The sequence below is a fragment of the Tachypleus tridentatus genome, chromosome 1 (genome assembly GCF_004210375.1).
Source record: "Tachypleus tridentatus isolate NWPU-2018 chromosome 1, ASM421037v1, whole genome shotgun sequence".
Lineage (NCBI taxonomy): Eukaryota > Metazoa > Arthropoda > Merostomata > Xiphosura > Limulidae > Tachypleus > Tachypleus tridentatus.
The window spans coordinates 92,682,913-92,697,612 of record NC_134825.1 but is presented as its reverse complement, the minus strand read 5'-3'; the positions used below and the strand labels follow the sequence as shown (position 1 = coordinate 92,697,612).

General features: G+C 34.3%; 1 protein-coding gene across 1 annotated transcript in view; it reads left to right on the top strand.

Annotated features, from left to right (window-relative positions):
* The window catches only part of LOC143255586 (sulfotransferase ssu-1-like), a 28,008-nt gene extending 13,611 nt beyond the window's left edge, over positions 1-14,397 (top strand). Inside the window, exons 3-4 of the mRNA XM_076511471.1 lie at positions 5,570-5,859; positions 14,015-14,397. The gene's annotated coding sequence lies outside the window, so the exon portion shown is untranslated. The remainder of the gene's footprint in view (positions 1-5,569; positions 5,860-14,014) is intronic.
* Positions 14,398-14,700: the final 303 nt, after the last annotated feature.

The following is a 14,700-nucleotide window of genomic DNA, read 5'->3' as shown; positions in this document are numbered from 1 at the left end:
TTTCACGTGCAAAATCTTTATAATGTCCAGATAGTTATTTAACGGTTCCCAGGAGAAAAAAATATATTTTGTTTGTTATTTTTACTTACGAATCTCTGTATGGGTTTGATAGATTTAATCATTCTCGTAACCACCATAAAAATTAGAAAGCATAAATTATGCTTCTTTCGTTCTACAATGGCTTCAAATTATAACATAAAAACATAAATGTTTAGAAAAATACTTTAAATTTCTATTATACTGACCTTCCAGACGTGCTGGCTTACAAACAAAACAGAAGTTACAATGACATGGCACCCATCTTATCGTATTCTATAATATAACTTTGACCTTTAGTCTTTCCAAAGTGACGCTGTCTTGGTTGTATTTTAGGAGAATAGTATTTTGTAAGATATAATCACATTTTATATAATACACATTACATATGTACACAAATTTTTACTATTCAGAAATAAGTTATTAAACTTATTTTTCTTAAAAACAGAACAATTTACGACAAGTGAAGTAAACAATTATGTTTTCTCGCTACTACCTTTGCACATGGAACGAAATAATTTTTCGGTTTTATGTATGTAGTTGAATAGCCAAGAAATCGTAAATTACTATATGGATACCATTCCACTGCAATTTAATAAGCTTAGGAACGTAGCTATATTTTATTCCAGAACAATACGAAAATTCGAGCAGAATTTAATTCCTTGGTTGAAAAGAACAATGTGGCTTCCAAGCATTTAAACATGACTGTGGAACCTCTACGAGGGCATTCCGAGTATTTGATTGGTTATTCACATGAAGAAACTATATGTATATATATATATAAGTATGAGGGACCGTTTCCAAAGTTGGAGAAATGTGAGCGGCGCCAGTGTGATTGGTGCAGTATATAAGAGATATCATTGAAGATGTTAAAAAAATATTAGGTTCTTATTTTTATACATTTTTGGAATAGGGTTTATAGATTAATTCCTAATTAAGTAGGTAGAGCACTAGCTAATCAGGTTGGCATTGATGCATCCAAGGAAAGCCATTAAGAATTGTATGACCCTAAGATGAAAGGATAAGAAAAACTTGTCTTGATTGAAGCTTGAACTCGAAAGGTCGAGGCACGTAGAGCAGAAGCACTTGGAACGTGCGTGCAAATGAAATTATTAAAACGATTTCAAATAACCGAAAACTTGAATTTGAACGTAAAAGTTAATTACATGTCAATATGTATCAAGTTTACGATATTTGCCAACAAGATTGTTGTCTTTCTTAATACAAATATATTTTAATACATTAAAAAACAGTATAATTCATAATAACGGTCACTAGAAATATTTATTACAAATAATTATTTATAGACAAAAAATTTGCAAATTCGCAAACAATATTCTGTCTTTTATTTGGTTTAGGCCACGATAAGCAAATTACTTTTATGTTGATACACCGATGCACTTCACTTGGCGGGAATGCTAGCTAGCTCTATTCTTCACAATATCTAACGTCTTCGAAGAAATATTAAATAAGGCGAAAACGCTTTTAGCATAGAACCACATATTTTTCTGTTAAGAGAGAATATACAAAAAAAATCAAAAATTATGACATATAGTGAACTGTAAATATAAAGTTTTGTTTCTGTTTAACACATGATCATACACGTGTTGACAGTTTTATATCTTTTATCTCCAGTTGAAATTATTTTCCAAATATTGTGATTATTGAAATATTCACAAAAACCTATGTACAATACAAATTAGCTGTATCAAAATTTAATATTTCTAAACTGAATTTACACAGATTATGAAATACAAATCTGAGGTTTGCTTCTCAGTTCATAGAATATTTATTGTATTATACTATTTATGAAGTACGAATATTTGTTAGTGACACGCCAAGTGGTATTATAAGACAGCTAATTGTGTAGTTATAAAGGATACAAGACAATGTCTTACCTCCACGATCACCGACTCTCGCTTTTAAGGAAACTAACTTTCGATATAGCGTTCCTATTCATAAATACAGAGTTTTGCAAAAATCTGGCGCCTCTTTGTCAAAACACATGATTGAAACTTTGTGAAAATTTATAACTATAAAACTTGAATACGGTGATTAAATGAAGTCGATCACCAAAATTTCTCTAATTTTTATAAATATTCAAGAACTTTTTTTAACGATGTTTCAATTGTAGGTATTTGTTTTAAGTTTTATTACATTAATTGAATCTTCATATTTTTATTTTTTTGTATTCAGACAAAATTGTTTTTTTTTCATATAAATGTATTTTGTATTTTCTGGTCATTTTATGAAAACTTTTAATCTCTTGTGTTCAGCCCAGCATTCCAGGTGGTTAAAGCACGCGACTACTAATCTGAGGGTTGAAGGTTTCAATCCCCGTCACGCCCGATATGCTTGTTCTTTCAGTCATAGAGGCGTTATTATGTGATGTTCAATTCCACTATTTGTTAGTAAAAGAGTAGCCCAAGGGTTGGCGGTGGGTGGTGATGCCTGTCCTCTAGTATTATACTGCTAAATTAGTGACGGCTAACGAAGATAGCCCTCGTGTAACGTTGCGCGAAATTAAAAAAAACAACAAACCATAACCAACTCTTGTATTTTACAATAAAATGTGTTTGGCAGTTGTTTCATTGAAATAGAACCATTTATTTCTAATGAGACCTCTATTTTATACAACAAAGTGCCAAACTTTTTTTGCCAAAGTGTGTAATTTCTCATCTTAAAAAAAAACTATTATGAGCAAATTACTTACCTAATTAGATTCTCACTTCAAAACAAACACTCTTTTAAAGTAATTTTCCTGACATAATTAAGTTCTTACCTTGAAACACAGAAACAGATATTCAAGATATATGTGAAAAAGGAACAAAAAATATATAAAATGGTAGACTACACATAACAATATATTTGGGTGAGAGATTGTCCTGGGTCTTCGTATCACAGTTATGAATATTCCTGCATTTGTAAATCATAGTTGTAAACAAGTCTTAGGATTTTAGTCACATTTTATGTAATTGTGATTATTTGTTATTTACCAAGTTTTATTCGTTCTCAATAATTACGGTTTTTTAGTTTCTTGGAAATTGATATCTTATGTTTTTATCCGCAATCGTGTTGGTTTCCAGTTTCTAGTTGTTGGACAATGTAGCTGAAAGTTCCCTCAGGTTATTCGACCTTACGGTGTGAAGAAAGGACATTTCCACTTAGAACTCAGTGGCAGGAGAGATAGCTTTCCAGTAATAAGTAAAATGAAATCGATATCAGAAATCCTGATCTCACTATACAAAGTCAGCATTTTTACATACATAATTAAATAGTGTTATAAACAAAAATGGTAATTTTTTGTACTAAAGCCCTAAATTTTATGAGTGGCGTACATAAACAGTGCTAAGAAGTAACTATGAACGTAGAATGACAAACTGTTTTGCACGACAGCTGAACCAGCAATAGATTTTTACGTGCAATGTATTTTATTTACGTTTCACCTCTTGAAATGTTTTAAATATATATCAGAAGATTCATCAAGAAGTATTGAATTATCGACAGCCTAAGCATCAGAAAGTAAGTCCTTTATTCTTAGTATGCTTTGTTTCATAAGAATTCAGTCCCACTTTATTATATAATATTTAATTTGTATGTCAAATATATTTATCCCAAAAAACAATACAAACAAATATAAATTTATAAAAGAACCCAAAATTGTATAAATACACAGAATCTATATTTTAGAAAATCGAGATTATATTGTTATGAAATCAAGAATAGTAAATATTGTTAAATAATGCTATAATTAGTACTAATAAATTTACGATTAACAGTTGTTGTTGTTTTTGGAATTTCACACAAAGCTACTCGAGGGCTATCTGTGCTAGCCGTCCCTAATTTTGCAGTGTAAGACTAGAGGGAAGGCAGCTAGTCATCACCACCCACCGCCAACTCTTGGGCTACTCTTTTACCGACGAAAAGTGGGATTGACCGTCACAATATAACGCCCCCACGGCTGGGAGGGCGAGCATGTTTGGCGCGACTCTGGCGCGAACCCGCGAACCTCAGATTACGAAGCGCACGCCTTAACGCGCTAGGCCATGCTAGGCCCGATTAACAGTTTGTCTATGCTATATGTTTTCGTGGGCGCTGTTATTGGCTTGTTTGCATTTCTAGATATTAGCTTGAACGACCAACTGTTGAAAAAAAAATGGCAACAACATATGACTTGTAACTGAAAGATTATTTATATGAATGTCATGTGTTATGAAACAACTGTTATATATAAATTTTAACATCGATGTTTGTTTCAGTTAAATATACATTTAGATTTGTGAGTAACTTACAATGGTAAATACGTAGTGTGAAATTCCTGCCTGTTTATTAAAGTTGTGGAAATAAGTTTCAACAAATTACATGTGTGTGTAAATACCAGTATTGTTATTTTAGAAAAATTTCTGGAGTATCGTCTAACGATTAAAAGGTAACAAACGCATTATATGTTACTGGTTTGCTACAAATGATATACATTAAACTTCGAAACCAATAACTGTGATTAATGCTCTTTAATCGGGATCTTCAGATATACGCCAGCAACATTTATATATTTCGAACATTATTGTTTGACTTCAACAAAGTATCATCGAACGTAACTGTCGTTACGAAAACATTACGTACCTTCATCAGTGAAGGGCCTGGCATGGCCAAGCGCGTTAAGGCGTGCGCTTCGTGATCTGAGGGTCGCGGGTTCGCGCCCGAGTCGCGCCAAAACATGCTCACCCTCCCAGCCGTGGGGGCGTTATAATGTGACGGTCAATCCCACTATTCGTTGGTAAAAGAGTAGCCCAAGAGTTGGCGGTGGGTGGTGATGACTAGCTGCCTTCCCTCTAGTCTTACACTGCTAAATTAGGGACGGCTAGCACAGATAGCCCTCGAGTTGCTTTGTGCGAAATTTCAAAACAAACAAACAATTCATCAGTGAATAACTCGATTTGTTATCGGCATGTAATCAGCGAAGAGTTTGCTAGCTTTCCGTTTAGTGAATTGGAGCTATATCAACTCGAAATTAATTCACTAATCCTGAACCCTCAACAGGATATCAAGAAAGGTCCAGATAAGAAAAAGATTCAATATTGTTTCGAAATTTGTAAAACTTTTATATATAATTCAGAAATTGTATTTAACGTCATTATAAATTGTATCATTCTTTACACGTTAAAATATATTTGTATTAAGAAAAAACAGTGTACATCAGTCTTGGTGGCAAATATAATAAATTTGATACATTTCGACTTTTAATTAACGTCTAAATTTAAATTATCATTTAACTCAGTTTTTGTCTATTTGAAATCATAATCCATAATGTAATAAATTGGAACTCTTCCAACTTCTGATAATCAGAGGCAAAATTCAATCTATCTGGTCATCCCATTAGTAATGCCGTTGTTTGGAATAAGATAAGTACAAATGTATATTTATTGGCTAAATTAAGCTATTTTCAGAGTCATATAAGTTATATGGGATGATATGATAACATTAAGTGTAAGCTAGTTCGTTTCTTCACTAGTTTTTGTTTTATTTATTTTAGAAGCACCAATTATGATGGAGGTGTCAGAGGAACACAAGGCATATAATACTTTATGAGTTTAGAAAAGGGAAAAGTGCCACTGAAGCTATGCGAAACATACCGGAGGTGTAAAGCAGTGACATTCTGAATGAGAGGAAGTGCTAAAGTAATTATTTATATTCTGGGATAATACATAAGAGTCGTGTTCACTCTACTCGTGGTTGCAAATATGTAAAGTAACGATGGGGTTTCTTGAAGTTACAAATATCAAAACAAGAAGTCATCTTGGAAACTTGGAAAAAGGAAAATTAGTAAGAATAAGATACTTTTCTCTTCTCATCATAACGCTTTTTATTTTCTTAAATCGATAACCGACATAATTGTACATGACTAATCAGATCTTAAGCAGTGAAAGTCATACTCAAACATTGTTGTTTATAATTTTTTGAGAGATTAATAAAACATAATATGATATAAAAGGTCGCATGTCTTTGTTAAATTTCTGATGCATTCTGAATTCTTTGTTTACATTCAAATAATTTTTTTTACACATTTAAGGTTCTTAGGGTTCAGATTATCAGTCTTTGTATAAAGATGAATTCAAACGCGCTAGACATCTTTGTATAAAGATCTCCCTCTATTTGATCACATTTATGAACCACAAAAATTTTAATATTTTTTATTTTAAAGTAAAACACTAACTAATGACTAGAAAGATTTTCCTTTGATATGTAAGCGGTAAATCTAAGGGTTATAGACTTAATGCTGAAAATCAGGTTCCGATACCCGCGGTTGGCACAGCTAAGGTAGTCCATTCTGTAGCTTTGTGCTAAAAAGCAACAGCAACAAAAGACTAGGACACGAAATTTATAAACTCTCCGCCGTAACTTTCGTGAAGCAGTGACATCTGCTAATTAACCGTGATAAAAATGTAAAACAATATATAATGTTCAATATTTAGACAAACAAAGAAATTCTGAAATCTCTTATTAGCAAATGACTAATAAATTGCAAACTGAATTAAGAATTTTATTTCATGGTATAGTTTCCCTGCAAGTTTGTTTTGAATGTATAGCTACGACATTATGGCGTAGCCACAAGGTAACCACGTGGTCTAAGGTATTTCCTAGGTATTTAAAACATTTCCTTAGTTGATAAACGTGTTACTTCATTAATGCCGATGTCTCAGGTCTAGCCAATGGAAGATGGGTGGTTGCCTCGACATTTCTAGTCAAACAAGTTCCGATACGGTTTAATTAAGCTAGTCGATTTAAGTAAATAATATTTCTATCTTCTTTGTTGTTCTGAGTATACCATATGCATGTGTCTGTGAATATTCACTCATGAATAAATAAGTCATTAAATTTAAACAATTGCAAGCAGTATTTTAATAATCTGGGATCAATGTCTTGTATCTTTAACGAAGTTAAAAGATAAACAACAGCGTTTAATTTGTAAGAATTCGTTTCAGAGACGTATTTCTTCATAACATTGTAAACACATGAGCTGTATAAGTGAAGTGGTCGCGACTGTAACACACTTTCAACACCTTTTTAAATTTGTTGCTTTAGTAAAATATCAAACCAGAGACTTCGCTCTATAAACAAACTTATATCATTTTTTTTCGCATTTGTAAATCGACATTTTGCTGGTATATTAAGACCAAATTGTAGAAGGTTATGACTTTTGTCAGGTTGTATGAATATCAATTAACAACAATAGTAGCGATTGGCGTACTCTGATTATGAATCCCAGACGTTTATTGTTCGCATTATATTACAGTAAAACATGTTCTGCATTTTAAGGCCGTGGGTGCACTATGAGAGTGTCGGTTAAATCCAATTATTCCATTAAACAAATGTAGCCCAAGAGTTGGCGGTGGGTGTTGTTGACTAGCAGTTTTCGTCCTAGACTATCAGTTCAAATTTAGAGACGTATTTGTTTAGATAACTATCGTGTAGCTTTTATGGAATTCTAAGAACAAACAAAAAACATGACGCTTTAAATGATTCAGGTTGATTTATGACATCTTTATAACTTATTCGATAAACATGTAGTAGGAACTCGCCTAGTAATGCTAATACTACTGTTAGGGAGCTGGCACAAATTACGTAGGAAGTACAATCAGTAATGCCAATACTGTTGTTAAGAATTTGGCTTATACGCAGCAGGAAGCGCATAATATTGGATTTTATTGCTGTGTAAAAGAACAAACCAAATAATACTTTTTCAGTTTTTATACGTGTTTTTCCAAGACATTTAATGATTTTAATATCTATAAAATGAAATAACAGACACATGCATGGTCAGAAGCCAAAAAGGGAAGCGAAGATGCCATTCTCAGTAGACGATAAAAGTGGCTTACACACACACACATGCTTCTCATTGGATTAATATAGACCTTATAGATTATACGTATTGTTTCGGAATATAGCATTGCCTCAGTAGCACTGTAACAAGTAAGTTATATGTTATAGACGTTTTACAGGACGATTGATGTCGGTCAATATGTCTCGCTTTTTAGGAAGCAAAACTTTTCAAAAAAAAATGTTGTGCAGTGTTAGCTTTCCTTTGTTCAGTAGTTTAAAGCTATCAACGACTACACATTGTTTCTGACCTAGCCATTTAGCCTATATGTTGCATGAGCGGAGTTGTTTCGAACAAATTGATTTTTGACGTATTGTGGGTTAATTAAACTTTATGAAAACGTTGTATGAGACTGTGTAGCCCTTGAAAAACTACTTCCTCTACTGTCGATCGTAATTAGTTTTAAATCACAAGTGCGAAATATGATACGTTAATTTGCGCAAAAGAAGGTGGTTCAGTCATGAACAACACGTCTTGATAAACGTTCTAGAGACGTATAACTGTGAGTAGAAATTTCAGTTTCTCAGGAGGTTTATGAATTTATAGAATGCGAATGTCGATAACACTGTTTCTTGTGGGCGTTATTATTTAACTTATGAATTAATGTTTAATAACAAGAGTTGTTGCTGTTGTTTTGAATTAAGCACAAAGCTACACAATTGACTATGTGTGCTCTGTCACCACAGGCATTGAAACCCAGTTTTTAGCGCTGTAAGTCCGTAGACATACCGCTGTACCATTGGGGGCTTCATAACAACAGAGTTAAAAATTAATCATTTAAAGGCGATAGTTATGACAAGTTTGGTTACGTAAGTTGGTAATAGTTCTACGTTGTGTTTGCAATTACATTACTGTTGAAGCTTAACTAATACTGTTCACGTCACATTACTCGAACATGCTATATTTTTCGTTACCTTAACTAAGTATTGTTAAATCAGCGCCTTTCGCACACTTTACAGATCGTGTGAGGCTTCAGTGATAAACCGAGCGAGTGCAAGCTAAGAACTAAACAAGCAAAGTTAAGTAAAGGGCAGCTTATTCAGAAAATTAATAAACCACGGGGTAACATAAGTGATTTTTGTTGTGAGAAAACAAGACAAAGAAAATTTATTTGTCTTGTCAATTGGATTCCAAAATAATTGAATCAGCCTAAATGGGCCCCCTGCTAGTAAGCGGTAGGTCTACGAAGTTACAACGCTAAAATGAGGGGCTAGATTCCCCTCGGCGGGTTCAGCAGATAGCCCAATGTGGCTTTTTTATAGAGAAAAAACAACACGCACACAGCCTAAATGGACTTCTGGTAAGGTAGATTAAATGCTGAGAAGAGGATTGAGATTTTCTTGAACGTACAAGAACTTTCTAGAATGTTGTAGAAGCCTCAAAACTGTGCTGCTCCATAGCGGTAATGAGTATCAGTCTCTTCCCTTGGCTCATTCGGTGCACCTCAAAGAGGAATACAACAGGGTCAAGACCTTGCTAGAAGCCTTGAAGTATGATGAGTATGGCTGGGAGGTTATCGAGGATTTCAAAATGGTGTCATTTCTGATGGGTGTCCCAGGAGGCTTTTCCAAGTTTCCCTGTTATTTTTGTCTTTGGGACAGCGGGGACACCGCAACGTAGTAGAACAGACAGCACTGGTCACAACGGACCGTGTTCTCTGTGGGGAGGCACAATGTCATGTGAGAGCCGTTAGTGGACTTGAAGAAAGTGTTGTTTCCATCAACACACATAAAATTGGGTCTAATGAAACAATTTTTAACAGCTCTTGATAAGGAGTCTGCAGCCTTCAAGTACCTTTGAGAGTTCTTTGCCTAAGTTGTCTAGGCAAAGCTTAAAGCTGGTGTCTTCGTTTGACCACAAATAAAGAAGATCCTGGAGTGCACAGATTTCCCAGAAGCTCAGTAGGAAGGAAAAAAAGCTTGGGACAGCTTTATCGCAGTGGTTTGGAGCTTCTTGGGCAATCAAAAAGGCGCCTTTTCTGGCCATTTTTACAACATAAGGAATTAAGAAATAACATATTATATCCAGGAACAAAATTTGTGTTACATAGTGTTGTTTATAGTTTCGGATACATCTGTGATTTCGTCTGATGTAAAGACATTTCTGTACACATGTTTGAGTTTAAATACATTATTTTAAAACAAGTGGACTGTGCGCTGCCCGTTTGTAGTTCGAATTTATCGCCAACAATCCACAGAAACCCACTGTAGGACAATCCTAGTTCATTATGTACACAAAACCCTAACAATGAACCCTTATCAACTCTCAGCCAAGCTTCATGATATTGTAAACGGTACTAAGAGGTAGACCCGGCATGGCCAGGTGGGTTAAGGCGTGCGACTCGTAATCTTAGAGTCGCAAGTTCGAAGCTCCCTCACACTAAACATGCTCGCCCTTTCAGCCGTGAGGGTCAATCCCACTGTTCGTTGGTAAAAGAGTAGCCCAAGAGTTGGCGGTGGGTGGTGATGACTAGCTGCCTTCCCTCTCGTCTTACATTGCAAAATTAGGGACGGCCAGCGCAGATAGCTTTCGAGTAGCTTTGCGCGAAATTCAAAAAACAAACAGAACAAAAAAAACAAATCAAGAGGTATACCCCTTTTTACTGCAATAACTATTTTGGATAGAAGATATTTTTCTTTAACTTTATGATTTATAGCCTCAACGTGGAATAATTAATTTAGTGTATGGTGTTGAAACATATTCCTGTATGAGGTTTTTTATTCCTGTAAAAGACTCCGTTCTTTGAAAGGTCATGTTATTTAGCTCTACTCCGTTTCGCAATTTTGTTATTCGAATATCTTTCTTTGAAAAGAGCTTTAGTGTGTAATTCCAGTCGTAAGAAATCTCACCGTCTAAAGGTCAGAACTTCAGTAATAGTCTAATATATAAGTCCTAAGCAAGTTGCCCCGCTGTAACATGGTTTGCACTTGCTGCGACACGTCATTTTATTGGCATATACAACTCTTTTGTAACTAAACTAAACTAAACTAAACTAACGTGGCAGGGGTTCAGTTTAGAGAGAGAGAAATCAGAAGAGTTCTCTCTCCAACTGGGGTGTTCAGGAACTTTGTAGTTCCTCTTCGTCCCCTTTCGTGGATTGTTATTAAGATTAAGTGGTGGTTTTTTTTATTATTATTTTAATAAATTAATTATCGTTATTATTCTTGACTTTTTGGGTGGAGAATGTCTCACTAAATGTTCTTTTGGGTGGAGGCAAAGGCAGCAGTGGAAAGAAAGGCCGGGACCTGTCCCGAAATGAAAAAGTTGGGAAGATGTGAACATGAATGTAATTCATTCAAATTCAGATCAAACCAAACAGCCCGATTCTGGGTCTGGCAAAAAAGGTTGCCTAGGCTGGGATCTAGAAATCCAATGCCTGAAGAATTTGATGTGGGGGGAAACGGGAGTGCCCCGAGAAAACCCACTTTCACACGACAGGCGCCGAAAGTTTTGCCTGTCGTGTGCCCTGTACCTGAAAAAAAAGGAATTCATGTTAATAACATAGATTTTATTTATTTAGATTCTTTGTTGAGTGGATTGTGATTCTTGAAATATGTTGTAAGGTGATATGTATTTCGTTGGTGCACTTGATAATTTGTGTAGTGATGCCGTTAGTTTGTTTCTATTTTCTGCTTTTAGATAATATTTGAGAGAAAGTTCTGTTATTCTGTCTCTTATAGTTGGTAAATTACTAATTTGGTGTAGATAATTTGTTGGCGTAAAAGATGGTAAACTGAATGCGGATTTTAATATTTTGTTTTGTTGCACTTGGATTTTTTTGGAGTGTGTTGTTTGACATATTGTATGTTACTTGACATCCGTACTTTATTAGTGGACGGATGTAAGCCTTGTATATTTGTATAATGGTGTTCGGTGCGCATTTCGATTGTTTACCAGTTATAGTCTTTAGATATGAAATTCTTTTCTGATTGATGAGTGTATATTGTTTATGTGTTTTTCCATGTTAGTTTTGTGTCGAAAGTGACGCCAAGGAATGTGATGTTTTGCTCATGTTAATGGTTGTGTTTCCAAGTGATAGTTTTATTTTTCTAGATTTTTTTTGCTTCTTTAGTTTTCTATAGAAGGTGATTGCTTGTGTTTTTGTCGGATTTAACACGACCCTCCACTTGTTGCTCCATGTTGAGACGTTGTTTAGTGATTCTTGTACGCGAGACATGGCCATTGCTGGGTTTCTGGAGGTGCTCCAGATTGCGATGTCGTCTGCGTATTGTGAATTGTGTGTGTATGTTAGATTTGGAAAAGGTGTGTCACTGACGAAATTATGTATAGAAGTGGAGAGAGGACTGATCCTTGGGGCACTCCTGCCGTTATATTAAATAATTTGGATATGGTTTTATTGACTTTTACTTGTGCTGTTCTATTGGTTAAAAATTTGAAATCCATTTGACTATCGTAGGATTTATTTGTAGGTGATTTAGTTTGTATCTGATGGCGTTGTGCCAAACGCTGTCGAATGCTTTTGACATCTAGGAATACCCCGATGGTTACTTGATTGTTGTTGTAAGCTTTGTAGATTGATTCGGTGAGTCGTGTGAGGTGATCTGTTGTTTGTCTATTTTTCTGGAGGCATTTTGAGATTCTGGAAGGATGTTGTTTGATTCTGCAAAAAAATGGAGGAGACGGTTGGAGATAATTCTCTCCATCAGTTTGCCAAGGCAGCTTAACAGACTGATGGGGCGGAAATTATCTGGATTTGTTCTGTTAGTTTGTTTCTTGGGGATCGTTGTTATGATGGCTTTTTTCCACGTGTCAGGGTAATACCCGGTCGCTAGTGAAATGTTCATGATGTTTGTGAGGTGTTGTAGTAGGAGAGTGGAACTTTTTTGAGAATAATATTTGGTATTTGGTCATGTCCGGGGAGTGTTCTTCAAGTTTTGATATTAATCTTTAGTTCGGATATGGTTATTTTCTATTGATTGAATTTGAGTATGCTTCTAGTGTCTCCGGGAAATCCTGGTGAGAATGAAGCTTGGTTTGTATTTATGTAGTTGTTGACATGGTGTTGGTGTTGTGTGTCGAAATCTACTGAGTTTAAATCGCTAAAGGCGGATATGTAAAATATCTCTTTTGTAAAATACAAATAACTCTTTATATAGTTCTAGCGTAAAATAAGCAAAGAAGATGAGAAAAATATAGAAGTAACTCATATGTTGAACAAGAGTTGTGTTACAGAATACTTTATGAATAAATTAAAGGAATATCTATGCCTGAAGTACGTTGATATTGGAGTGCTGTTTATAGAAAATCTTTGCGGAATTTTTTATAACAATTTTGGCACAAAGAAAATTTGTTAACTTTAGTACGGATAAAACTAACATTTCTTTTTTAAATATATGTTTATGCGTGTTTACAAGTATGCCATTATTTTTATGAGATAATAGTGTTGTAGAGTCAATTTCAAGCAAGTTAATACCGTTTTTTCCTTTCTGTTTATATATTTATTTTCATTTGTATAAATTTAAAGGTGAAATAGTTTGTAGGCAAAACAAACTGTCAAAAGTTCCAATACGTTTGTCGACTTGGATCATGAAAAATTGAAAGCTTAAACTAGATGGTAGTAATTCCTTCAGCAAGAAACTTTTCAAGTCAATCTTTCTTAAATTGTGTTTTCAGTTTTTCCACCATTGTTCACGTAATAAAATGATATACAGTGAATCACAATGAGACCTCACAACTGTAAGAAATTTGTATCAAACTATAATGAAAGTTTTTATTAATTGAAGTATAATAAGATTATCAGCAGGGAAAATTTAAAATTCACAATATCGGCGATTTAACAGCAAATTATAAATAACTACAGAATGGAATAAAATGTTGTACAGATGTTTACAAATAATATTTGGAATATAAAAATTAAAATCCATTTTTTTTCTCCAATATTTCATAATTTTTGCTTCATACATAAATAAACAAATCAGTTTAATTTCTTTCTCAATGTTGCAACCTATAACACATATAATGTTGGAGTGCTCTTTCAATTTTTAACACATATTTCAAGTAAATTATTTTCAAATTGTGAGTTCCAATAACCAACTTTTATATATATATATATATTTCTAAAACTAGTTTCCTTTCCAGCAACTTCAGTGCCAACAACACCAGATCCACCTGTGGCTCCAAAGTATCAACTCCCAGAAACGTCATAGATGATCATACTGACATTTGATGGAGCTTTGAACGCTTTGAATTATGATCAGTACAGGAAAATTCTGAAAGAAAACCGAACGAACTCAAATGGCTGTCTTATAAAAGCAACGATTGTTTTGTGTCATGAATACTCTAGTTATTTCTACCCTCAAATATTTTACTCCGAAAGTCATGAAATTGGTGTTAATTCTATTAGTTGAATATTATAATACTATGTTAGTACTTACGATATTAAAATTATTTTTAATTGCCAAATAGAAACTGATTTATGGAAATAACTTGAATGTAACAGGTTTTCAGCACAACACGTCAATTTCATGAAACTGACATGATGAACCTCAAAAAAACGAAAAAGGATACTTATCATTCTGAACATGGACTGTGGCCAGAAGTGATGCTTAGTTTATACATATCATTCTTCGCTGGTTGACTTACTCAAGGGAGGAGAGAGGAATGATGTCATCAAAGATGACGATATCACAGGTTCAAAAGTACGTCGTTAGGGACGCGTTGCTAGGCCGCCATTGGTGTGACACAGACCATCACTAGAATGGTCAAAAGGAACGGATGTATAATCATAGTTTCAAAAGTTGTAAACAGAGGTACGTCGTCAATGA